A 25,004-nucleotide genomic window follows, 5' to 3' on the forward strand; every position below is an offset into this window, starting at 1 on the left:
CTCTACAGATTTCATGGCCCAAAATAAACAAAAGCTATCACTCCTCAAGGATGGGTACACGTTTTTGTGAAGGATCAGATAGTAAATATTTCAGGCCATGTGGATCATACAGTCTTCGTTGCAAATACCTAACTCGGCCATGTAGCATGAAAATAGCCACAGATAGGGGCGCCTGGGTGGCTCAGTTGGTTGAGCGACCGACTTCGGCTCAGGTGACAATCTTACAGTTTGTGAGTTCGAGCCCCACGTCGGGCTCTGTGCTAACAGCTCAGAGCCTGCAGCCTGCTTCAGATTCTGTGTCTCCTGCTCTCTCTGCCCCTCCCCTGCTCACAGTTTGTCTCTCTCTGTCTCTGAATAATAAATAAATGTTAAAAAAAATTTTTTAATTAAAAAAATAGCCACAGATAATACACGAAGGTAAACAAAAGTGTGTGGTGGCATTTCCATAAAACTTGTTTACAAAAATTAAGATGCTGCTGAATTTGACCCAGCCCTTCCCTAACTGAAGACTGACCAAATGCTTCCCCTTGCCTTAGAATAAAATACAAGTTCTTTAACTGACCCACAAGACTTTACATGATCTCGCCACTGTCTTATCTGCCCAAACTTTTCCGCCATTTGTTCTACTCTGTATTCTGTTCACATACTCCTCCTTTCCCTCACAATTGTTTGAACCTGAAAGTTTATTGTCAGCATATAACTTATACATCAACGCTTTCTTCTGCCTGCGATGCTCTTCTCCCAGACTTTTTGCACAGCTGGTGACTGATAATTTGCAACTCTTCTCCAACACAGCACCTTGTAAGGAAAGGCCTTCCCATGCCACCCAAACCAAGTGCTCCGGCTCTATGATGGGCAGTATAAATGACCCTGCTTTATTTCCTTTAAGACATTTGCATTTATTTGAAATGATTCCATTGGCTTGTTGTCTAGAGTGCGTATTCACCTCTACCCTACCTCCCCAAAATAGATTGTAAGCCTCAAGAGTAAGGGCCTATACCTTTCCTATTGCCTGTTCCATCCTCTACCCGTACAATGGTTCCAGGCATATAGCAGGTGCTTCCTAAATTACTCGTAACAGAAAACATGAAAGATGTGTTTATGAGAGATTTTTATATGTATTTACTGGGTCTTCAGTTGAAGGTAGAATAACTCATTAATGCCATAATTCAACACTTCAGCAAACTTCCCAAACATCATCTCCACTGACAATAATCCCAATAAGCATATTTAATTATAAACACAAAGCTAGTCTGTTTTATACACCCCCAAAAGAGTACATAAGTATGAAATTAAAGTTTAGTGATGTCATCACTCATCTTACAAAATCTTTCAATAGTTCCTAAATATTTTAGCTTAAAAATATTGTGCTCTTGTGATGTTATAAACAAGCAAATGATGAGAAATTACATTAAATATACAAATATGATATAACCACTATTCCTGTTTTATTTCTTAAAGGTCGATGCATATGTTAACTTTTTATTTTTACAGTTTAATGTATTCGTTTACACATCACACAGTTGTCCTTTCTTTATATTTACATTTAAGCTAATTTCAAAGTAGGGACTTTTCCACTGAAATGGCGCTTGCATAGTATAAACACATGATTTCCATTCACAGATTTTAATATATAATTATTAAAATAACCACTAAATATTATGTCTGCTCATAAATTCTAACTTCAGAATAAACAAATGCTCTTGAATCCGTTTTAGTTCTGTGTTTTTACCAATAGGTGGCAATGAACATTCCTCCCTACATTTGCTTTATCATAATTGGAGACAACATAAATCCTGTGTCCTTAACAGTACAGGATTTTACTAAAGAGTAGTTACAGGAAAGAAATGTAATCTAAAAGGCAACCCATTCTCATTATCCACCACCTCCAATTATTTAAACTTTTCTTTAGATGTTATGCTAAAATCATCAAGCAACATTTCTGTAGTAATACCCGGTCTGGTGAGACCATGCAATGTAATTCTCTAACCATTCTATAAAGCAGTTCTGAAGCTATTAGAGAAGTTATCTTTTCTGATGTAGCATTACAAATTTTATCAACCCTTTCTCCTGAGACACGGTATGGCTTCAGATGCTCCATGCTGCTTAACCATTTTTTTTTGCTTATTTATTTATTTAGAAAGAGAGAGCAAGTGGGGGTGGCGGGTAGGGCAGAGAGAGAGGGGGGAGAGAGAATCCCAAGCAGGCTCTGCACCGTCAGTGTAGAGCCCAGTGCGGGGCTCGAACTCACAAACTGTGAGATCATGACCTGAGCCAAAATCAAGAGTCAGATGCTTAACTTACTGAGCCACCCAGGCACCCCAACTGGTTAACCTTCTTTGACATCTTCCAATTAGTTTGTGTCCATTTTAAAATACAGCATCCAAGTGGAATCATAGTGTACAATGTAGGCAATGCAAAATTCAGTGGGACTATTATTCACCTTTCTTACGGATACTATATTTCTATTAATCCACCTCAAAACTTCTCTGTCTTCCGTCCGGTATGTCACACTAAGACTTTTTACTAGGATCATATATTTTTAAAAAGATCCTCAGATCTTATTCACATCTTGCATTTTGAAACAAGTTCAAGCTTGTTTTATCTTTGGTGTCTTAATTTTTTATCTCAGCCAGTTGATATCACTTTGAATATTGATTTGGTCTTCTGTTGTGTTTGATCATCTCTCCCAGATTTGATATGCACAATGTAACAAATTTCTCTTTTTCTTTTTCCCCAAATCATTGTTTTAATTTTTCAAGGATTCTTAACCGAGTTAAAAACTTCTGAAGTTCCAGAGTCTCCACCAGACATTTTATTGCTTGATGTTTTTACATTGAAAATTGTGATCCACAACAGAAGACACCCACCTATATACTTAAGTATGTGAATGGCATAAATCAAAATTTTGGTAACCAGGGATGTCAGTTCTGACTGAGACATTTCTGAAATAGAGTGCACCTGAGTTGTATTTTAGACTTTCATCGTGGACTTGATGTATTACATGTAATTCTCACTATATACCACAAGTATCATCAAAAGCTACTTTACCATCAGCATAATCCTTAGATCATAATTTTGACCATTCTCCCCAGTCATACTCATTCATATCTATATCAACTTCATTGCCAAAATCACATGAGGAACTGAAACTTTGTGAAAAGTCTTTCAAGTGTAACTTTTCAACCATCACTTCAATGGCCCACAAAGAGTCAATATCTGTTTCAATCTTTATTTACTTATTTTAGCTCTACCTCTATTATAGTTCTTCTTCTTCTTATTTATAGCTTAAATCATGAAGGAGATACCTCAGGCAAAACAAACTCCTGTCAGATTTTGTGCCACATGTTTACAAAGGCATCATTGCCTAATTACAGCTGTGTTGGTCCACAAGCCACAGCTCAGAATTATTCAGTATGAGGCAGCAACGGAGGCTTTGATGTAGAGCCCTTAACGCAAGACAATGCAAATGACATTTACTAGCAATTTTTTCCCCCATTAATGAACAGTACTTCAGGGAGTGTAAAGGCAAGAGGCATATAATTTCTGAACTATTTAAATTGCTAATTAGATCTGTACAGGAGGTGTATTCCTAATGCAGACAATTACAACGGCTCCTAAGTGTTTGCCTTACAGTTGCTAATTACTGCAGAAGCCAATTAATTGCTGTTGACTTTTTGTATTCTTTTGCATATCGCCAGTTAATATTTACATTTATAATGAAGACAAAATTGGCAAACACTGTGTCATTTTGTAATGAACAATTCCAGTGTCTAAACAATGAACACATTATCCTCATTTGTGCCTGAAGAGTGCAGCTGATTAGCATATGTTCTGTGCATGCTAGAACATTGCTCTTTCTTCTCCAGAGTAAAAACGTCACTTAGGTGCAGGACATACAGGTACAGTGTCTCCAGGGCTCCTGGAATTGGTTCCTACCATATGCCATATAGCAGAGAGCAAAACAGCACACGTCTATAAAAGTATGAGATTGTAGTGACTAAGCTTCTCTCCTGAGGGTAAGTGTTAAGAGAATGCTGTGGACAATTGTCATACTTTGGCCAGTCAGTATCTCTACTGTCTACCTATGCTGGAGAAAGTTCTTCTATTATGAGATCTCCCACTACAGGTGCCACAAAGGCCAAGTACTACTCTTTCTAGCCTCTGTCAGCCACGATTGGGTAACGATAGGCACCATTAATTAAATGCACCTATACTAGATCTGTACTCAGGATCTGGCAGGGAAAAGAAGCAAGAAACCCAATGGATTTTTCGAATCATCACGGTGGTAAGGATAAGGGCAGCAATACTTCGTCATGGCGTGCACTGTTCAGAGGTTCCGGTGTCACAACAACAACAAAAACAATGGCGAACAGCACTTCGTTGTGCGCATGGAGTGTTTTCAAGTATTTTTTTCCCCTACCTTCGTAGCTCTGTGGCCAGTCCTCCGGCCCTCTTGGTAATTCTGAGAGCAACTCAGTTGTTAAGAAAATTTTCCTGCTTAAATCAGCCAGAGTTTTTCTCGGCGGCTACTAAGAACAATTGCAGGTATTTTTGCAAGCTTGACGACGGGTGGGGGATGCACCCACGGCTCAGAGGGCTGTGTTTTATATATTCTTTGACTTCTATAAAAATCATTTATTCAGATGCCTCACATCAAGAACTACAAGAAATATAGGTGCACCTGGGTGGCTCAGTCGATGACCTGAGCATCCGACTCTGGCTCAGGTCATGATCTCATGGTTCATTAGTTCGAGCCCTGCATCGGGCTCTGTGCTGACAGCTCAGAGCCTGGAGCCTGCTTCAGATTCTGTGTCTCCCTCTCTCTCTGCCCCTCCCCCGCTATGCTCTGTCTCTCTCGGTCTCTCTCTCTCAAAAATAAACAAACATTAAAAGAATTAAAAGAAAACAACTAAAGGAAACATAGAAGAAACCATTCCTAGCTTTGCATTACCACCAAAGGCAAATAAATAAACACCAATACAGAAACACATGTGCACACACATGCCAACTTCTGTCTTTGTTTTTACCTGCCAAAGGGAGTAAGCTGGAAATAATTCTTTCCCTAACCAGCATATTTGTCAGAGTGTGTATTGTAAACAGCGGGGGCCTGAAGTGATTTTGTCAACCAGTTTTCCAACAGTGAAAACATAACTTTCATTTGCAACAACCTCTGGGCACTGCAAGCAGAAAAGAGGTGGAAAATGACTTCTTGCACAAGGAAAACTTCTTGCTGCTGCATTCGGGGTAGATATGCTACTCTGGTATCCTCACACTTTATTGTTTCCCCTGTAACACTGCAGGCAGGCATTGGAGACACAGAATTCAAACACGAGAACAAAGAGCACATAAAATGAATGATTTAGCCTCCAAGAATTAAAAGCTAACAATAGACACAGATATGAAAAGAAGAGGGCCTATATACGCTGTTAAGGACTGTCAAATAGTATAATGAAAGTTCAACAACTTGACCTGCAATACTATAAAAAATAAAATGTTCTGATATGTGCTGTTGCCATAGCCTTGCTATAAACGCCACCATGGCCAATGTCAACCTGCAAATGGGATTTCACCAAACACAAGGTTGGGAAGAGGTGTTAAATAGCACGTTATATAGCATTTCCATCATACAGATATGCACAAAATTTATACACATAGATAAAAAGAACCCCTAGAGTATAGACAATAATAAAATGTAGTGAATTAATTAAGTGATATGTTTTGAGTATTTAATGTCTGTTGTAATATAATTTATTTAATTATAAGTTTATGCAATTTAAATCTTTTTAAGACTGTTTTTTGAGAGAGAGAGAGAGAGAGAGAGAGAACAAGAGTGGGGGAAAGGGGCGGGGGGGAGAGAGAGAGAGAGAGAGAGAGAGGGAGAGAGAGAGAGAGAGAGAGAGAATCTTAAGCAGGCTCCATACTCGGAACAGAGTTGGATGTGGGGCTTGATCCCACGACCATGGAATCATGACTTGGCAGAAATCAAGAGTCTGATGCTCAACCAACTGAGCGACTCATGCACCCCAGTGCAATTTAAATTTTAAGAACTGACTCTCAGCATTCTTGAAAATTTCAACAAGTGCCTTTGTAAGCATGTGTGAGCTGGCTTGGGACACAACTGTAATAATCACATGTAATTAGCTAATGCTAGGGTTCTCTTCCTTGTTCATTAGGATTGAGTTTTGTCCATTTATAGGAAAGGTTTCAAAATTTACTTTGCTAGGTAATCTTCAAATCGAAACAACCTGATGGTTCTTGTGCCCTAGGCTTTGAAAAATGCTTATAGGAACAACTGTAATATCACTTACTACTGCTACTAATATAAGTGTTCCCAATCATTATTACTTACCTTATATATGGCTATAGAATGAACTGTAATAAAGTCATCAAAGGTTGATATTGTATTACTTCTCAAGGTGTTTTCATCGTGCTGGAAAAAAAAGAAGTAACCATTAGCTTACAGTCATTTTCACTGAAATTTTTAAACATCAGTCAACATACATTCAATATCATTACATTCTTAATGATAGTAAGATACTATGTCTATAACATCCATGTCTATATCATACATTGAATGACTTAGACCCTGATTAAAATTTTCATGAGCACTCAAACAAAAGCAATATTCAGCCTGAAAAAAGTGCAGGGAGAATAAAGGCAGACAGAAGTAAATCCATAGGCTTTGATATCAATTTTATCTATCTAAACACATCCCATGTTTTTGTGTGCATATATGCATGCATTTGTGTTTCCATGTGTGTGTTCATGTGTGCACATATATGTGTATGTGTACATAAATTCTGTTAATATTTTAGCATTATATTTCAAGCAAAGATGTTAATGGAGACTTCTACACTACTTAGTTGACTATTTTTCAAAAGTGTTTATTTTTCAAGATCATACATTTATTTCTTATAGTTTTGTCTACATCGACAATTTGGCTTCACCTGATTGTTTATTCATGATGAGTATTTCCATTTCCTGTTATAAATGATGATTAAAAAAAAAAAAGTCCAGGCATTTAACATTTTGTAGAGGCCAGAAAAAAAAAAATCATGAAATGTTTCAAGAATCTTCATCTGTGATACATGGAGTGAACATATGCCAGATAGGAAAGTCTAATGTGTGTTAAAAGAGTAAAATTGAGAATGTTTGGCCACTTAGTTAAGCAAAACCAGTCGCAGGAAGATTTACATAGTATTTCAATTCTCGAAGTTGCCAGAGCATTGCTTATGGTGCTTGAATTTCTCCCTTTCTCCACTTCTTTACATGTTTAATTTCATGCATTAATTGCGTTGAAAGTTCTCAGAAGTAATAACATTGCCTCATTTTTTTTTTTTTGGTCGTTTCCAGATTGCAAAGCCAGAGCTTCCTAAAAACAATTCTTCCTCTGATGGGGCCACACATGTGTCTTGCCCCTGACATTTCACTGATGCAAGGACACTGTGATAAATCAACTTCCCATGTAATTACAGAACCTAAATGTGTAACATCCATCAACCAACTGTTTCTGTTTTCTCTCTGTGTGCTCTTTGTGGCCCCTTCCTCTTAGGAATTAAAACAGGCAGGCCGGATTTGTACATTCTTCATAGTGCTTCCACTTTTTCTTAAGGTACTCAGCTTCATTCCACACCTGCTCTGGGTTCTCCCTTGTGACTCTTTCTTGCCTCTGCTGGTCTCACCCTTCCAACTTTATTTGACAAGGCACTCCAGCCCTTAGAGGGAAAAGCTTAATTATAATCAAACCCTCATCTGATGGTGTCATTAATATGAAATTTAAAGCAAATGCAAGAAAGGGCTATTTTGAGACAGACTTGGAATCTTTAAAAAGAAATAAATTGTAAGCTTAATTGGACTCCAACTAACCCTGCCTTATGCAATCAGGGCAAGGTTCCTGTCACTCTGCAAGTCTTTCTCTGTGGAGTCCTTGCCCTTCTGCTTGCATTCTCTGAGCAGAAAAAGAATAACATAATTTAGGTTGAACCAAAGGTCATTTGGAGAGCCTCCAGCTGTCCAGCGAACTAAACTACAAGAATAAAGGATTTGGGGCTCCCTCTTAAATTTCATTTTCTGTATTGTGACTAACTTGTAGTCTTGGATGTGCGAATTTCTTGATGAGTTTCCTTGGCTGCTTCCCCAGTATAGTGAACCCCTAGACAGCTCATCTGTGCTTTGTTCTCACCCAGCATGCTCTTTGTTTGGAGTTGGTGGTGATGGATGCGTGTGGCATAAAAAAAACCCTACGAAATCATTCAAACAGAAGGAACAGGAGAGGATTAGAGGAAACCAGCTGGCCAGAATGAAATTGGCAGGGTTCAGCCAATGAAAGTCAACTTGCCAAGATTTAGTCTTCTGTTAGGTCATCTGTTTCCTCCTAACTAAACAACTCTTGGATATTTATAGACATAAATGAATTTTTATTCTCCTCAATAGCCAATAACTTGTCATTTCTGGTATTTGAATGTCAGTCATGGGGAAAAACAAGGACTTGTATATAGAACACTCAAGCATAGTCGACTTCAAGTGGAAAACAAGGAACAGATATATTATTTTTCTACACTGAATGCCAAACCAAAACAGAATTTGTGGAGACTTTATACAGTTGGCAGACATTATACATACTGCTGGACAGCTGCACATTATTTATAAGACTTTCCAAAGTTTAAGTATTTTTTAACATGTACATTTCCAGCCCTCTAACTTCAGGCTTCCAAATTACCTGAACAGTCTATAATCACTTTAGGTGGCAAGGTATTTCCTCACCTAATTTCAACCCAGCTCTGAGCCTCAGGGAAAAAAATCCTATTGCTCAAAGTTCAATTTATACTTTGCCTGCCGAGGCAGTTAGCTTGTCTTTATTTGTTTAATATTGGTATAGCACATATCTCTAACGCTCATTTTTTGCCATTTGATTGTGGTTTTTTTCTGATTTTTTTGTCAAGGTCAAAAATGTCAAGGAGACTCACTTTACCGTCACCTGCAACTCAATGGTGCATTTATATACAGGAAGAGACATATTTAAAAGTACATGTGAGTTTACAGGAAACTTGCTTTTTGAAAATTTAATTGCCATGTTTTTGACTACTTTTCAGCAACTCAAAAGGTCTATGATCTGCAGCAGTTTGCATTTTGCTGAATATGAATTTAAGTCACATGGGTTACAATTGTGATGGATAGGAATAACCACATTAGTGGTCGTACCTAAGTGCTCAAACCTACTTACTAGTGGGAACTTTGTGTTTTCTTCATGTCATGGGGTGCACCGTAACTTTTGACAAAATTACTTTTTACTTTCCTTAAATTAAAAATAACTATTATGTGAAAAATAAAGAGGTCTGTAAAAGCTGAAAAGTTTCCTAACTTATGGTGTGAAAATGTGCAAAGGCCACATGATCTGGGGGGGAAACCATGCTTCAGACATAGCTAATAGCTCGTAAAAATATGACCTGATGAGATATTTAGGACTTTGGAGCTACAAAAAGTCACGCTTATATCCTCCCTGAAGTTCTGGAGTGGGAATTACAAACTCTCCCATCTCTAGGGCCCAGGGAGGTAATATCAGTGAGCTAAAGGAACTAGGTGAACAATCCATTCTGAGAGGTCTGGAGCTGTGGAAGACTTGGGAACACACATGTCATGCCTGACAGGGCAACAGGTCTTTAGAGACAGTCATCACAGGAAAGAGAGGCCAGTATTGGCAGATCTTCCGTCTTCTGGGAAGAGCCAGAAATTCAAATTTATATGTGAAATTTGTAAGTATCAGTTCAATCAACAAAACAAAACAAAAGAAAACAGAGCAAAACAAAAAAAAACATACTCTGTGGGCCAGACCAAAAAGACGAAAAACCAAACACAAAGCACAATCCATAGTAGTCGTCTAGTTTACCACTTCTGGCCTAGGGCCTTCACGATCACAAATACATCTAGATACACTTAGAAAAACAAGTGGTGGTGGTGTTCACCAATCTCTCAATCATAAACAGACGTGCCATTAAAGGAAGTGTGCAGACTCACTGTCGTTGAATCACCACCCTCTTTGAAGGTTTCTTCTAGAATTTCCAGAATAGCTTCCGTGAAAGAGTCGGCCAAATGAGAGTCATCTGCACAAAGCTTAGAAGGCAGAATGGAAAGAGGGGACGTTATTCTCTGGAAGCAGTTCTATCCAGACATGTGGGGAGATGTGATTCATGGGGACTTCTTGGTAAGCTCTTGGCAATCACCCTTTTGCTGCCTTACATTGAAAGCATTGGTGGGAAGTTTCCAGAAATTCTTGAAAAACGCAGCAGTTTCCTGGGACTTCCTTGAGAACCACATAATTCAGTGCTTAATGTGGAGAGGCTTCAACAGGGACTCCGTCCCCATGTGATCCCTAAGTTTTAAGGTCATTTAAGCCTTTCATCCCTTATGAATTTTAAAACTCTTTTCATAACTGCAACATGTGAAGTGGCTTCTGACCAAACCACAGTTGATATACACAGTATTTGAATGAATAGGGATACGAAAATGGTTTTCTTAGATGAGTTAGAATCATAGAGCTGTAGAGCTGCAAAGAATGTAGTTACTGAATTTGATTTAATTGGTTATTAAATAAGATCAGAGTACCATTTTCCTTCATAGATATTTAATCCACTGTTTGCTTGGGTATAGTTCATCTATTCAACAACATAGTTTTATCTACCTGAACACCTACCTTGAGGCAGGTAGGTGCAGGATGAAGGGAAGGTGGATGGGAAGTAAAAGATTATTCCAAGCTACTGTGTATCTCTTTATCGGTGAGCTAACCTCCATATAGACTACTTCCTTTGATCTCTTTTTTTTTTCAGTTTTTATTTTTGTTTTAGTTGACATGAGTCAAAATAAAGTGCCAAATATGAGGGCGCCTGGGTGGCTCAGTTGGTTAAGTGTCCAACTCTTTATTCTGGCTCAGTTCATGGTCTCACTGCTCAGGGGATGAAGTCCCAAGTCAGGCTCCATGCTGTCAACCTGCTAGGGATTCTCTCTCCCTCTCCCTCTGCCCCTCCCCCACTTGTACTTTTTCTCTCTCTCTCTCAAAATAAATAAACATTTTTAAAAAATACAGTTGTTATGATTGTGTGAAAAAAGATTCTGAGAGATACCATTAGTAAGACTGTAAACCCAAACTACTTATTTAGAGCGTAATTTGCTAGTGACAATTCAAATTTAAAATGCATACAACCATCAAGCCATCACTCCCACCTCTAGGAATTTATCCCATGGTAACTCAGGCACAAATGATGCATAATGACATAAAACGATCACAGCACTGTATGTTGTGGCAAGTAAAACAGAAAACCTAAAAGAGGTACAAGGTATGCTAAGTAAATTACAGTGCATCTTTCACTATGGAATAGTAGGCAATACTAAACCACATATGTAGCTCTACTTACACTGACATAGAGTAGTCCCCCCCTTATCTGCAGGGGGAGAGGGGGAGAGAGAGAGAGAGAGAGAGCGAGAGAATGTCCTAAAATCCACCAGATACATGAAATCACAGATAGAACTAAACTGTATATACACTATGCTCTTTCTAATACATACATACATTTGATAAAATTTAAGTTATAAATTAGGCACATTAAGGGGTTAAAATAATAACTAATAATAAAATAGAACAATTATAACAATATGCTATAATAAAAGTTATATAAATGTGGTCTCTCTCTCGTTCGCTCGCTCTCCTTCTCCCCCCACCTCCCTCTCTCTCTCCCTCTCTCTCTCAAAATATCTTCTTGTAGTATACTCATGTTCTGCCTGTGATGATGTGAGGGGATAAAATGCCCATGTGATGAGATGAAGGAAGATGAATGACATAGACATTGTGATGTGGCATTAGGCTACAATTGACCTTCTGATGATATGTTTAGAAGGAGGATCATCTACTTCCAGACCATGGTTGACCATGGGCAACTGAAACTGTGGAAAGCGAAAGCACTGATGGTGGGGTGGGGGTGGGGGACTACTTAACAGAAGTCCACGAATATTGTTGGGTAAAAATGTAAAGGATTTAGAGGGGGGGAATGTGGGTACAATCCCATTTCTGAAAAAATGTCAAATTGGCAAAATACTATGTGTGTGATAGTTTGCGTTTGTACGCGAAAAAAAATCTGGAAAGACAAAGACTGAATTGTTCATGGGGCTTACTATCTGGCAGGGGATGAGAGTGGCTCTCCTACTGTTAATTGTGTTGTTACTGCCACAGCCACTACCTCTCTTTGCCGACGCCCGCTTGGAGGAGTTCTACATATTCTGTATAAGTCAACTCATCTAATTCCCTTAGCTTACTTCAGAGATGAGTATTAGTAACCTTCCTGTTTCACAAAGAAACTGAGGCCCTGAGAGCATTAGTATCCTGACACTGGGAAGGCAGAAAATTTCAGTTTTCATTTCGTAAATTTCAACTCTTGACCTCCCACTCAAATCTTCGCAAAGCTCCCGAAAGTGATCGTGTTAAAACTGAAAATTAGATCATATTGCTCCTCTGCGTGGAACCCTTCCATGATTCTCTCTCTCTTCAGAGTAAAATCTGACGTCCTGACAGTGGCATCCAGGATTTTGGGTCCTGCTCTGTCTTGAGCCTCATCTTCTACCAAGCAGCCTCATTTGTCTGCTCATTCTTCTGCTCATTATACTAGTAGATCACTTTATTTTGCCTCTGCTCAAATATCCAGCCTTCTGCGCAACACCCAATACTTCTTGAACTCCTCACAGTGCTTATTACATATTTATTTATGCATCTGTGTATCTATTTTCCCCTGCAAGAATGTAAATCCATTTGTTTTATCGCTATTCCCCGAGTGCCTTAGAAGAGTACGTGGCACATAGCAGGTGTTCATTAAATGTTTGTTGAATAAATCACTTTTTAAAACAACAACAAAAAACACTGAAGTGACTTACCGAGGGAATATGTTGTTATTACGATTAAATAGCCATGCATGTGTGCCTGTGTGTATGTATGTGTAGTAGCTGACACTTGTTTAGTATGGAGATTTTCAGCAGTACCCAGACAAAACACAGACTTTCTTTTAAGCAATCAATTAGAATTACTTTAATCCATATTTGGGACTTTATTCTTTATTTATTTATTTATCTACTTACGTATTTATTTATTTTCAATGTTTATTTATTTTGAGAGAAAAGGAGAGAGAGTGCAATAGTGGGTGAGGGGCAAAGAGAGAGGGGGAGAGAGAGAGAGAATCTCAATCTCAAGGGAGAGAGAGTCTCAAGAGGGAGAGAGAATCTCATGGGGCTCAATCTCACTAACCATGAGATCATGACCTGAGCAGAAATCAAGAGTTGAACACTTAACTGACTGAGCCATCCACGTGTCCCACGATCATATTATTTAAAAAATTTTTATAGTCTAAGGTCAAAAATTGATCTCATTTTAATTTGCATGAGTATAAGTATAATAGAAATATTAGGCATATTTTCTTACTTTTAGTGGTTCATAGTTTTCCTTTTTACTAGATGATTATTTTTGTGCATTTTTTCTATATTTTTTTGTTTCTTTCCCTTACTGCTTTGAAAGAGATCTTTTTATGTGAATATTATTTTTTTAATATTGTTCATATTTCCTTCTCATATGTGATTTGTTTTTAACCTCCATTGTGGTGATAATTAAGGTGACTGTCTATTTATTAGATTTCTAAAATATTTTAGGTAGTCAAATTTGCCAATATTTTGTCTTTTAACTTCTTATTTTTCTGTGTTGCTTCAAAAAGCCTTACGCCAAGTTTAAGTGATATTCTTCTAATATTTTATAATCCTTAAAGTTTTTTATGTGGATCAATAATGAATCTGGAATATATTTTAGCCTTGATGGTGCAGAGAGACAATTATTTCAGATGAAAACTACTCAAATGTTAAGAGAGAATTCTTTTCTAACGTAGAAATGTGCTACATTTGCTGCTCTGACTATAAAACCCACCGTGTGATTTTCCACACTATCTCTTCCCCTGTGGGCCTACTTCAGAGGCCACTGTGTTTCAGATATCAATGTGTAGGTGGAAGGAGCCTGGACCCTTGAGCCAATACTAGGACAGGAGCTACTGAGGAGAGCTCCAGATCCACACTGGGCCCGGAGAACAAGAAACACGAAATCTTTGTGGATTAAGTGGATTAAGCCCTGTGACATGGGGACTTATTTGTTACTGCAGTACAAACATGTCTATTCCGACTAATGCAGACATCAAATGTAAGTAATCACACTCTGGTATGGGTTGAAGTTTCTGTAAGAGTTCTGAGAAATAGAAAACCATTGACTATAATAGTGAAAAGTAATTATTTCATGGAAGAGTAGAGATTGAAAAAGTAGAGCAGGAGGAGTGCATATAAATTGCAGGGCCCATGTGACCCCTACAGGCAAAAAAGTACAAAAATAACGGGAAGCTTGTTAAAGAAAGAGGTGGAAATGAGAAGGCTAGATAAGTCAGATAGATGCAGACTATTCGTCAACATGAAAAAAGCTAAGTTAAAACAGAGACGGCTAAATCAAGCAAGCTGTTCCATAGGTGTTTTCTGGAAGGTACTTCTTTTCCTGTCTTGAGGACGCTTCTCCTTTCCCTGATAATTTATTTTGGGTGCTGTTTCTGTGCACCATGCTTCAATATCAACTGAGAGAGTAGTAGCCCAGGCTGCCCCTCTGTTGATTGCTGCCCTCTGGCCTCAGGGGAGCCACCTGTCACCTCATAGTGACTATGATGTCTACTACTGCAGGGGAGAAAAAATTCTTAGCTGTTGCAAAACATTTTCTAGTGATTTAAGGATCTAGCAGTCTACCAACTCACTGTTATAATGAGCTGTGGGGCTTTTCCCTTGGATTTTGCAGGATGTGCCCTTGAATTATTTATAACTGAGCAGCCACCTGCTTGCAACAATTTTCCATTTTGCCTTGTGCTTAACTGGCCTTGTCAACTGGCATTGCAGGTACAGTGGCACTCTGCACTTCACCCTTCAACCCCCTATTAGAACATGCTGACCGTGAGCTGCTGGACACCTTGAAAGTTCTTTTCCACTACAGCCATGGCCTTTGTCTAACTGGATAGTCATAGAGACTTCAGCATGAAGAGCTATTCCAGCGCTACTTTTTTTTTTCTGAAAGACGGAAATGTATGAATATATATGCTTGTGTTGACAAAAAGCAATTTGAGTGGTGGGAAGGGGAAAACAACCCACCTGCATTCAAAAGCACAGCTCTATGCTGGCAAACAAGCAATGCCTTCGCTTTTTTCTTCCTCCACTTTAACACAAAGAAACATTACATGTTTGAGTAGACAACAAGAGGTACCATTAGGATTCAGAAAATTGAAAATCTAGGCTGCAATAAAAAAAAAGACAGTCACAGGAGAATTTGTAATGGCCTCCCCACATTTTAGTGGAATACTTCCTTTTTTTATCCACCTCGCAAACAGTGTTCACAAACAACAGCAAAGAACAAAAGCTGTGATTTATATTTATGGACAGGTATACATGCACCCCTGACCTCCTGCTGCCTCCCTCACCCTCCGTACCAGAAACAATTTATGGAGGCTGGTCTAAATAAACATTAAGGAGGCAAGGCCACAAACTGACAGCCAGGAAAATCAATGGTCTCCAGAAACCAGCAAGTAGGATCAATAAAAGAGATTAGGCATCACAAGCTAGTGTAAGGCAGTTACAGGTAAATGTGGCTTGCTCTTCATCTGACAAGGTTCTCGGCAACAGGATAAAAACTCATATAAACAGAAGCACACAGCGGGTAGCCAATGGAGGATCCTCCTGAGTTGAGGAGACTGATGGATGACCCCAGAATGAACGGGATCTATACAGAGGCCAGTGGGAATTTTCAATTGCTTTTCCAGCATCATCTCACATATCTGGGCAGCTGCCCATAGGAAGTAGTGCAGATGTATCTTTTGAAATCTCTCTGCTTTTGCTTCTCACTAGTTAGCTTACCTTGGATTTATTTATTACTCCTCCCTGGCACAAACCAGCACATCTTTGCCCTCCCTGTCCCCCTACATACCACACACACACACACACACACACACACACACACATTCAACACTACTTTTATTAACAGAGTTATTTATACTCAAACACAAAGAGAGAATGTATGGGAACTGGTAGGATGCAAACTTACACACACACACACACACACACACACACACACACAGTCTCCAAAGAGAAGTCATCCACTCATTAACTTAAAACGTTGAACTCTTAACTTGCAAACTTGATATAACTACAGAAAAATATAAGACAATCACATTGTTGAGTCTGCAAGTTAATGTCCAAAGCTTGTCAATAAAAGAATGAAGGATAATTATGTTCTTGAAAAGCAGGGACACTGAAACAGGGAGGACCAAGGCAATATAGCCATTGCCTACTTACAGAACTGGCCAGTTAAAACTTGAAATGCAAATCTTAGCTTTGTAAGAATGGTTACCTTAAAAAAATAGTCCTTTCCTTTGCCTCTGGAACTCCATTTTAGAAGTGGAGATAAGGCTTCTGTCTGACAAGAATATGATGAAACATAAGATGAATACAGTAACGGAGGAAGGTTAGTTTTTTTTGAACACCTTGGAAAACATGATTGGGAATTTCAGTCAATTTGAATCTCAGGACAGGAGAGATGTGAGTCGAATTCTCTTGTTTGTAGTGGATTGGGGGAAATATCACACCATTTTGAGACACCTCCCATCCCTTGAATCTGAGACAAATGTGACGTGCTGGAAATTGTCACTGTGTGAGTTCTGAGTCTAGGTTTCAAGAAGCCTTAAATCTTATTCTCTTGATGCTTCTGATGCCCCACTATGAGCAAACTCAGGCTCACTACCAAATGCTGAGAGTTATGTGGCCCATTTGCTTCTGTCATCCTGGTTGACCATCAGATATGTGGGTGACACCATCCCAGATCATCTACCTGCCCACTGACCCACCAGTTGACATCATGCAGAAGCAGGCCCAGCCAAGAGCAGGCAGGGCAGCTCAGGCCAGAAGAATTGCTCAACCTGCAAAATCGTTATACAAATGAACCGCTGCTATTTTAAGTCACTGCATTGCTGGAGAGTTTATTTTGCAACAAAAGCTAACTGAGTCATCAGTAAAGTAAGTAACTGCCAACAGTCCTAAGAACAGTGAAGGAGGCAATCTCAATTTTGTTGCAGTTTTCTGAACGATCAGAAGTTGGGAGGGAGTGTTTTCCAAGGTCTCATTTTTTTCTCCTCTTACGGAAGCAGGGCAGGGTGGGATAAAATCCATGGGCTCACTCTCTTCCTGCCCTTTTGCCAGTGTCTCTCATGGGTCAAACACAACAGGAGGACAGAGGACAAAAGAACTTCTGGAGAGGTCAGCTTCTGGGGCACAGCACACAACAGAGAGGCATGGGTGAGTATTCCGGGGTGGTAGTGAAGGGTGGTGTAGGAGCACGGAGAGTGTCTAACTCACTTGAGAGGCGAGGACTTTATTCTCTGACTCCAAACTTCTTTCAGGTGATGCTCCTTCCTTACATTTTTTAAGTACCTCCAATTTTCCTTCCTAAAATACACAGCAATGCCTATCTATGTTCATGTTGTGCTCAGGGCCTGTAAGTCTCCTCTCTTCGAATCTTCTTGGTAAACTTTTATGAGTTTTATGTGAATTCTTCCTCATTGTTCTCGGCAAAATAAGTCACCTAACCTTTCTCTTTCCCTAACACTGATACTTCTGATTTACAATCACTAAGAGATTAGTTTTCTTCCCTCTCCACACAGAATAGGAGCCACACTCTATTTCCCTGTGTGCTCTTTTTGCTTAGCACCTGATCAGTGCTCAAGAACTACTTAATAAATGATTATGATATAGTTTGAAGGTAGAGAGGCAGTAATGCCATATTGTTTCTGTTTGTGGATAAAATTCTGTTTGGAGATAGAAAGAGAGACAGAGACAGAGAAAGAGATGGAAAGAGACAATGAGATCGAGAGAGAGAGAGAGAGAGATGGGGTGAGGAATACTGTTTTCCTTTGATGAGGCTATGGTAGATTTTATTTTCATTTTCAACTGTTCACACCCTGATCCTATGAGAGGATTTTATACTCTGTTGCCATGTGACTTACAGAATCTTTCAATGGGAGGAGTATAGTTTCCCACCTCACGGACGTCAGACCCAGTGAAATCTGAGCAGAAGTTGCAGTTGGCTAATGGAGAGCAAGTGTGTCTGCCAGATCTCCTGCTCTTTTCTCTCTGCTAGGAGGATAGTATAACTGGGCAGAGGCTAATCTTTCAGCTTGGATCCCAGAATGAAAACACAACTGAAAGAAACACAGCTTATCCATGAAGATCACACAATAGGAGTGAGGCATAAGCCTTTGTTTCAAGCCAGAGGGCTGAGGGTTATTTGTTACCACAGCATTACCTAATAAAACCTGACTAGTGCACAGACGTGTATTTTTTCCAGATGAATGATTATAAAGACAAAATATTTAATAAAGGTACAACAAAGTGCAGTGTTCGTTGCAGTCCATCCTTTCTGAGCCAACTACTGTCCCCTTCCTACACTAAACCCTGTGGCGGACAGTCAACAGAAAACCACAATTCTGTACCCCATCATTTGATGGTCAAAAAAATGGGGGAGAGGAGAGCTCCTAAATTCCTAGGGCTGTGAAGAAGTATTTACAGACCTCTGGAAACACCAGGAAGCCATAAAGCCATTCTAGATTCTCATGATCAGCAGCATTTCAAAAATGTTGCCATCTCACAACGAACAGTAAAAAGGTGAAGATTTCAGGTTGCTTTAAGGTGGGACGCATTTTTACTTCATAGAAGTTCTCGTTTTAAATATAATTAAATATAAACTAAGTGGTGACAAGGAAAAAGAAAACAAACATGAAAAGGCTGTGCACACACCAACCATAAGCATTACATAGGGGAAAGGAGGGGATCCTATCAGTCCCGAGTGCTTACCAGTTCCTATACTCAACAATCCCAACGTGGGGGGGGGGGGGGCAGGGGGTCCACACACCAACAAGCAATGCTCCAGATGAAACACAGGAAGTAGTGCGGATGTATCACCAGCTATGTGTGACACCAGCCTTGTGTCCTATAACTCAACTCAATTCTGACACTATCTATCAACAGATAGCTTCAGATACCCCAGGTTAAGAGTTCAGTCCTATAAGACTGCCCCCACCCTTTCTTCAAACACCAATCCCAATGGAATTTCTTTCTGGGTTCAATTAATTGGTTACTGTGGCTCACAGAACTCAGAGAAACATTTTACTTACTAGACACAAGTCTATTATAAAAGGATACAACTCAGGAACAAGCCAAATGGAAGAGACACATAGGGCAAGGTGTAGGGAAAGGGCACAGAAGCTTCCATGCTCTTTCTGAGTGCATCACTCTCCCTCAAACTCCAGCGTTCCCCAAACTGGAGTTCTCCAAACCTGGTCCTTCTGGGTTTTTATGGAGACTACATCACATAGGGATGATTAATTAATCATTGTTCCAACTCCAGCCCCTCTCTCCTTCCTGGAGGTGGGTGGGGCTGGCACTGAAAGGTCCAACCCTCTAATACCACGGTGCTTTCCAAAAGTCAGTTCATTAACATAAACCCAGTTGTGGTGTAAGGGGGCTTGTTATGAATAACAAGACACCCGTTTCACCTTTATGACTTTGAAGCGATTTCAGGAACTGAGGTCAAGAGACCAAATACTACAACAAAAGATGCTCCCATTGCTCTTACAGCTCAGGAAATTTTAAGCATTTTGGAAGTTGTGAGCCAGGAACCATGGATGCAGACCAAATATATATTTCTTATAAATCACAATATTGTGATTCTATATTCTTCTAATATTTTCAATTCACAAAAAGTCTGAGCTTTAAACACAGAAGTGAAAATGAAATTGGAGTGGCCCTAATTTTTCCATACTTATGTATCAGTGGTCATATCCTCGAGTTAGTACTAGCCTATCACTTCCAAAAAGAACAGAAAGACTTTGTTTGCGAACAAAGCTTGGAGGGGAGGATTAACATTAGGACCAGATCACAGTCTATCTACTTCTTCAATATGCCTGACATCTGCAAGGAAATGGGAATGCTTTTCCATTGTTGAAAAGAGTAACCTGACAACATGTCTCACAGAAACTTGTCAAAAATATAAGATCATGGGGCTTTGGATGCATCCAATCTGTCATACTAATGAAAATTCCCCAAAGCTTCAACATTCACTTTTCCTTTGTGCTTCCAACAAGAAAATCATTTGAAAGAGAAGGGGTGAGGGTACATCTGCTCTCATAGGGTCCCACCATTTTATTAGACTAGTTTTTCATCCTGTTCTATTAACTGTAGTCTGTAAGTTATTTATAGGCCTAATAGTATTCATCCCATTGTGACTACAGTAGTGGCCCTCTGTCTACCCTAGTAGAGGCTTCTATCTTCTAACCTGCATTCTATAATCCATGATTTTCCCATGGTTTCTTACCACATTTATGTCTTGTTACATTCCCAAGCATAAAATGACAGGTAAGGTCCTTTTATTTTGGATACAGTCTTTAGTGGAGACCATGCCAGTTATGTGTTACAGACATAACTGGGAAAGTTGAATTAGCTGCTCTCCTCTGATCCTTTCTCATGTGGGGGAGAAATAATAACTTTACCTCCACCCTTCTAGCTTCTTGGCTGAGACATCCCTGTAATAGCAAGAGAGATTAACAGGAAAAAAACAAACAGAAGTTTAATAGCATGTATGTCTCCTGTATACATGCGAGGTACCCAGGAAAACTGAGTAACTCTCTGAAATGGCCCAAGCCATCGCCTTAAATACCATCTCCAGCTAAAGACAAAAGAAAGATGTTGGAAGATGGAGGAACTAGTTATGGCAGGTTATCAGACAAAGCATACACACACACACACACACACACTCAAGTTATGGTTGTTATGCACATTTAAGTTGCTGCCTTCTCCGTTGGTAAAGGTTTCTGGAGACTTGGAGTCATCCTCCTCTTTCTGGTACAGAGAAGAAAACACCCTTACAAATGGAGATTCCTTATTAAAGTGTGAAGATTAATAAAAGAAAAGCTCGTTTAAAGCAGAGTGGAGAGGCCAGAAGGGGGCTCCCCCCCCCCCACCAACCACTCTTGCTAATTTCAGACCCAACAGGAAGAGATGTTTAATACTGCTTTACTACCCCAGCAGGAACAAGAAACATTTTCTTCTCCCCTGGCAATGGCCCAGCCAATGAGAGATTATCACAACTCAGCCAATGAAAACCACAACACTTTGAACTCCCAGTTTGTTCCAATGGACTTTTTGTTTATAACAAACAGGCTTCCAGACTCCTATAAGAGAACCTTTCTCTCCTTTGTTCTCCAGACTTGCCTATGGTTTTGCTTCTTGTCCTAAATTGCAACTCTGTTATTCCCACATGAACTCATTTTTGCTGGTGGAATAACTGACAGTTTTATTTTTCAGGCTAACACATGTAAATGTCTCTTACAAAAGAGTAACTTTTACTTAGTTTTCAGAACTTCTCCTGTGTCTGCTCTTTCTCAGAAATAATCATCCTAAAATAATTCTTATGTCAAAGAGGCATATTTGGGGATGACAAGTTCTGCTCCCCTTCATTCGATACTCAAAATGAAACATGAATACCATGTCAGAACATGGAGATACTGGGAACCCCCTGTTATGAAAAGAATTCAAGTCACTTGCCTCTCTGTACTTGGTGTGCTTGGTGTGGGTTATAAGAAGATTCAGATGAACCTTTTTTCTGCTTACATTCTCTAAGGTCAAATCATCTCCCATCACACAGAACCAGGCCAGTCTTCTCTAACCTTGAGGTCAGGCTCATGTTGAAATGTCAGATACAGATTGCTAAGCACTTTGATTTATCCTACAATCTGATTTTTAATTTCTTTGAGATAGGCATACATAGCCTGGATACATATAAACATTATTATATAGTCATGCTCTTGGAGTTTAAAGAAATTTATGCTGTCTCTGAAGGAGATCAGTCATCAATCTAGATGGCATTGGCAATTCTTTTCACTTGGTATTGAACTTGGTTTTCAGGTCAAACCAATTTTTTATGGAAGATCACAGCCCATTTTGACCTTTGATAAAAATCATCATTGAGGAAATCATTATGTGTACCCTTCTGAAACTACCCTCTTACTTTTGTTCCAACTGCCCCCCACAGGCCCTTACTCACCGATCCAATTGGAAGTAAATAAAGGTATTATTTGGCATAAAGATGATTGTGTTCTCAACACAACAAGGAAAACACAACAGAGTCAAGAAATCATTTCCTAACAGATTGAGCTCAGCCACGTCACTTAGCTCCTCACCCTCTTTCTTTGGATTATGAATATGCTGTATCTATCTTACATGCCTCATAAGATAGTTGCAAAGTTCAAAATAAAGAGCACAAAAAGTTTATATCCAGTGAAAATGGTTATAGCATGTAAAATACAATTAATGTAATATTTATGAATCTAGTCACTTAACAAACAGCAGATCACTACTATGTCAGAAGCAAAGATAACTAGGATAGGGTTCTTGTAAATGTGGGCTCACATTCTAAATTCAGAAACAGATAATTAGGCAAAATCTATCTGGTAAAAGTAGATATGGTGATCACTCACCATCACCACTGCTTCCACAGTTAGTATGTATTGAGAGTTAACACTGTATCGGCCCTAGGCTAAGCTTTTTACACCCGTTACCACATTTAAGCCACATAATTCTCTATGAAGAGGAAATTCTTTTCACCATGTTACAGATGAGGATATTGAAGTTTGAAATATTGAGGCATTTGGCATGACATTAAAACTTCTAACTTATAACATCAGCATAGGTGGTGGTTTTACATGAGTTTATTTTTAAATATTTCAGGTCCCTGTGTATTATCTAGTTGATGAATTATTATAGCAGGCCATTTAGAAACATGTCTGGAACACCACTCTGAAATGTAGATTTGAACATCAGTGGCTATCATAAGTTGGGGGCCTTATCTCCACAGCAGAGTCTGAGCAGAAAGGAAGAAGAAAAATAAAGACAATCACATCTGGGATGTCCATTCTCCCTAAAAGAACCCAGGTTCCAAATCTTTGGGTTCTTGGGCTTTTTAGGAGCTGGGGTTGAGTTTCTGCTTTGGAGAGGCCACAAGCCAGAGAAGAGTCCTCATCTGTTTTCTCTTAAGTTCCTGAAATCAGCTCATCCCTACAGGAGCAGCAGAAGCTACACTATCAATCACCAGCTACTCTGAAGCACAGAATTCCAGAACATCATGACATCTGAGCATTCTTTAATGACTAAGGTTTGATTTTAATGAGTAACAAGTGACTGTTGATTTCAAAGAAATCACATTTTTATTGTCTTAATTTTCTCTTATATGTTTATCTTCAATGTTATCTTTTTATATTTTGCAGAAATTATCTATTCCATATTGCTGTTTCACTTAAAAAGAAAATCTATTTACAGTGATGGTAATTTTGGTCCTTGTATGTAAAACTCCATTACTGATACCTTTGGACTTACCAAAGACTGTATGTTGGTGTGCACATGATAGAAATACCAAGTCTGTGGGCTCATATTCCCAACGAGGCTAAATCTGCAACTCCACTTTTCTAAAGGTCACAACACCTACTATCAAAACAGTACAGGGAGCAGTAGAAAGTTGGTACACATATCCAGCTACAGAGGTGGCTGACAGTGATAGGACCGGCAAAGCACAATCAAAACTAGCAGACAAAATAACTGTAACTAGCTCATGATGTTTTTAAGAATCATTTATGAATCTGAGTTAACCAGCTAAGATAATAATTGTTCACAATAATAGAATAAATGTCTATACCTACTGAAGAGCTGGAAACCAGTATAAGATTACATTTCAGAAATTCTAATATCTGAAATAGAGGCTTCTTTTAAAAGTTACCTTGAAATGTTTGTATTTAGATGTTGCTGGATTGTAGGCCTCATTATTGCCTGTAGTATTGATTGTATCAGTCTATTGATCATATTGGTCATGGAGTCATTAAAAGTCAACATCAGATTATCTTAAATATCAAAATTATGTTTTTGCCTCTTTAGTTTTTTTATTTTTTTAATTTTTAGATTTACATATCAGAAAATGAAATGAGGGGCACCTGCATAGCTCAGCTGGTTAAGGGGCCAACTCTTGATTTCAGCTCAGGTCATGATCTCACGGTTTGTGAGGTTGAGCTGCACATCTGGCTCCACACTGACAGCATAGGGCCTGCTTGGGATCCTCTCTCTACCTCTTTCTCTCTGCTTCTCCTTTGCTCGTTCTCTCTCTCTTTCTCTCTCTCAAAATAAATGAATAAACTTAAAAAGAAAAGGAAGGAAAAGGAAAGGAAAAAGAAAGAAAGAAAAGAAAAAGCAGAGGAAAGAAAAGAAAATGAAATGAACTGTTATTATATAATTTCTATGTATATTTTCAATCTGAACTATTCAGATCAAAGGTTCTCCGTTTAAAACAGTATAGATTGACTTATTTAGACACAGAATAAATGGGTAACATCAAGTTTTGTTCTTTTTTTTTTTTAAAGTAGTCTTCACGCCCAACGTGGAGCTCAACATCGGGATTGAACTCACTACCCTGAGATCAAGACCTGAGCTGAGCACTAAGAAATGGCTATTACTAGGCAAAAGTAATTCATTCGCAAATAGTCAATTGTAAGCAGAAATAGTTAAAATCCTAAATTTTCCTAAGGCATAGATTAGGAAATTTGCCATATTATTTTTTTTTATCATTATGGCATAGAAAATAGTGAGACAAAATGACAGTTTTCCATCTGTGATATTTGAGGTGTGAAGGAAATGTGTTGTACTTTTTTCTAACTTACATAAAAGTGATCTTGGGTTGGTTTCCAAATGAAGAAAATATTTTTGCACAGCTGCAATGTAAGGACATTCCTGGAATGAATAGAGAAACAGTCTTCATTTTAAAGGGCTTGAAATTTGGATTTTAAAACCACCAGAAATACACATTTACAGAGTGG

General features: G+C 38.9%; 1 long non-coding RNA gene across 1 annotated transcript; it reads left to right on the forward strand.

Moving 5' to 3' along the window:
- Positions 1-17,155: 17,155 nt before the first annotated feature.
- Positions 17,156-24,052, forward strand: LOC128312226 (uncharacterized). The gene is made up of 2 exons (XR_008291239.1): positions 17,156-17,391; positions 23,003-24,052. It is a non-coding gene; the product is annotated as an uncharacterized LOC128312226 (long non-coding RNA).
- Positions 24,053-25,004: the final 952 nt, after the last annotated feature.

The sequence above is a fragment of the Acinonyx jubatus genome, chromosome D4 (assembly GCF_027475565.1).
Source record: "Acinonyx jubatus isolate Ajub_Pintada_27869175 chromosome D4, VMU_Ajub_asm_v1.0, whole genome shotgun sequence".
NCBI classification, from domain to species: domain Eukaryota; kingdom Metazoa; phylum Chordata; class Mammalia; order Carnivora; family Felidae; genus Acinonyx; species Acinonyx jubatus.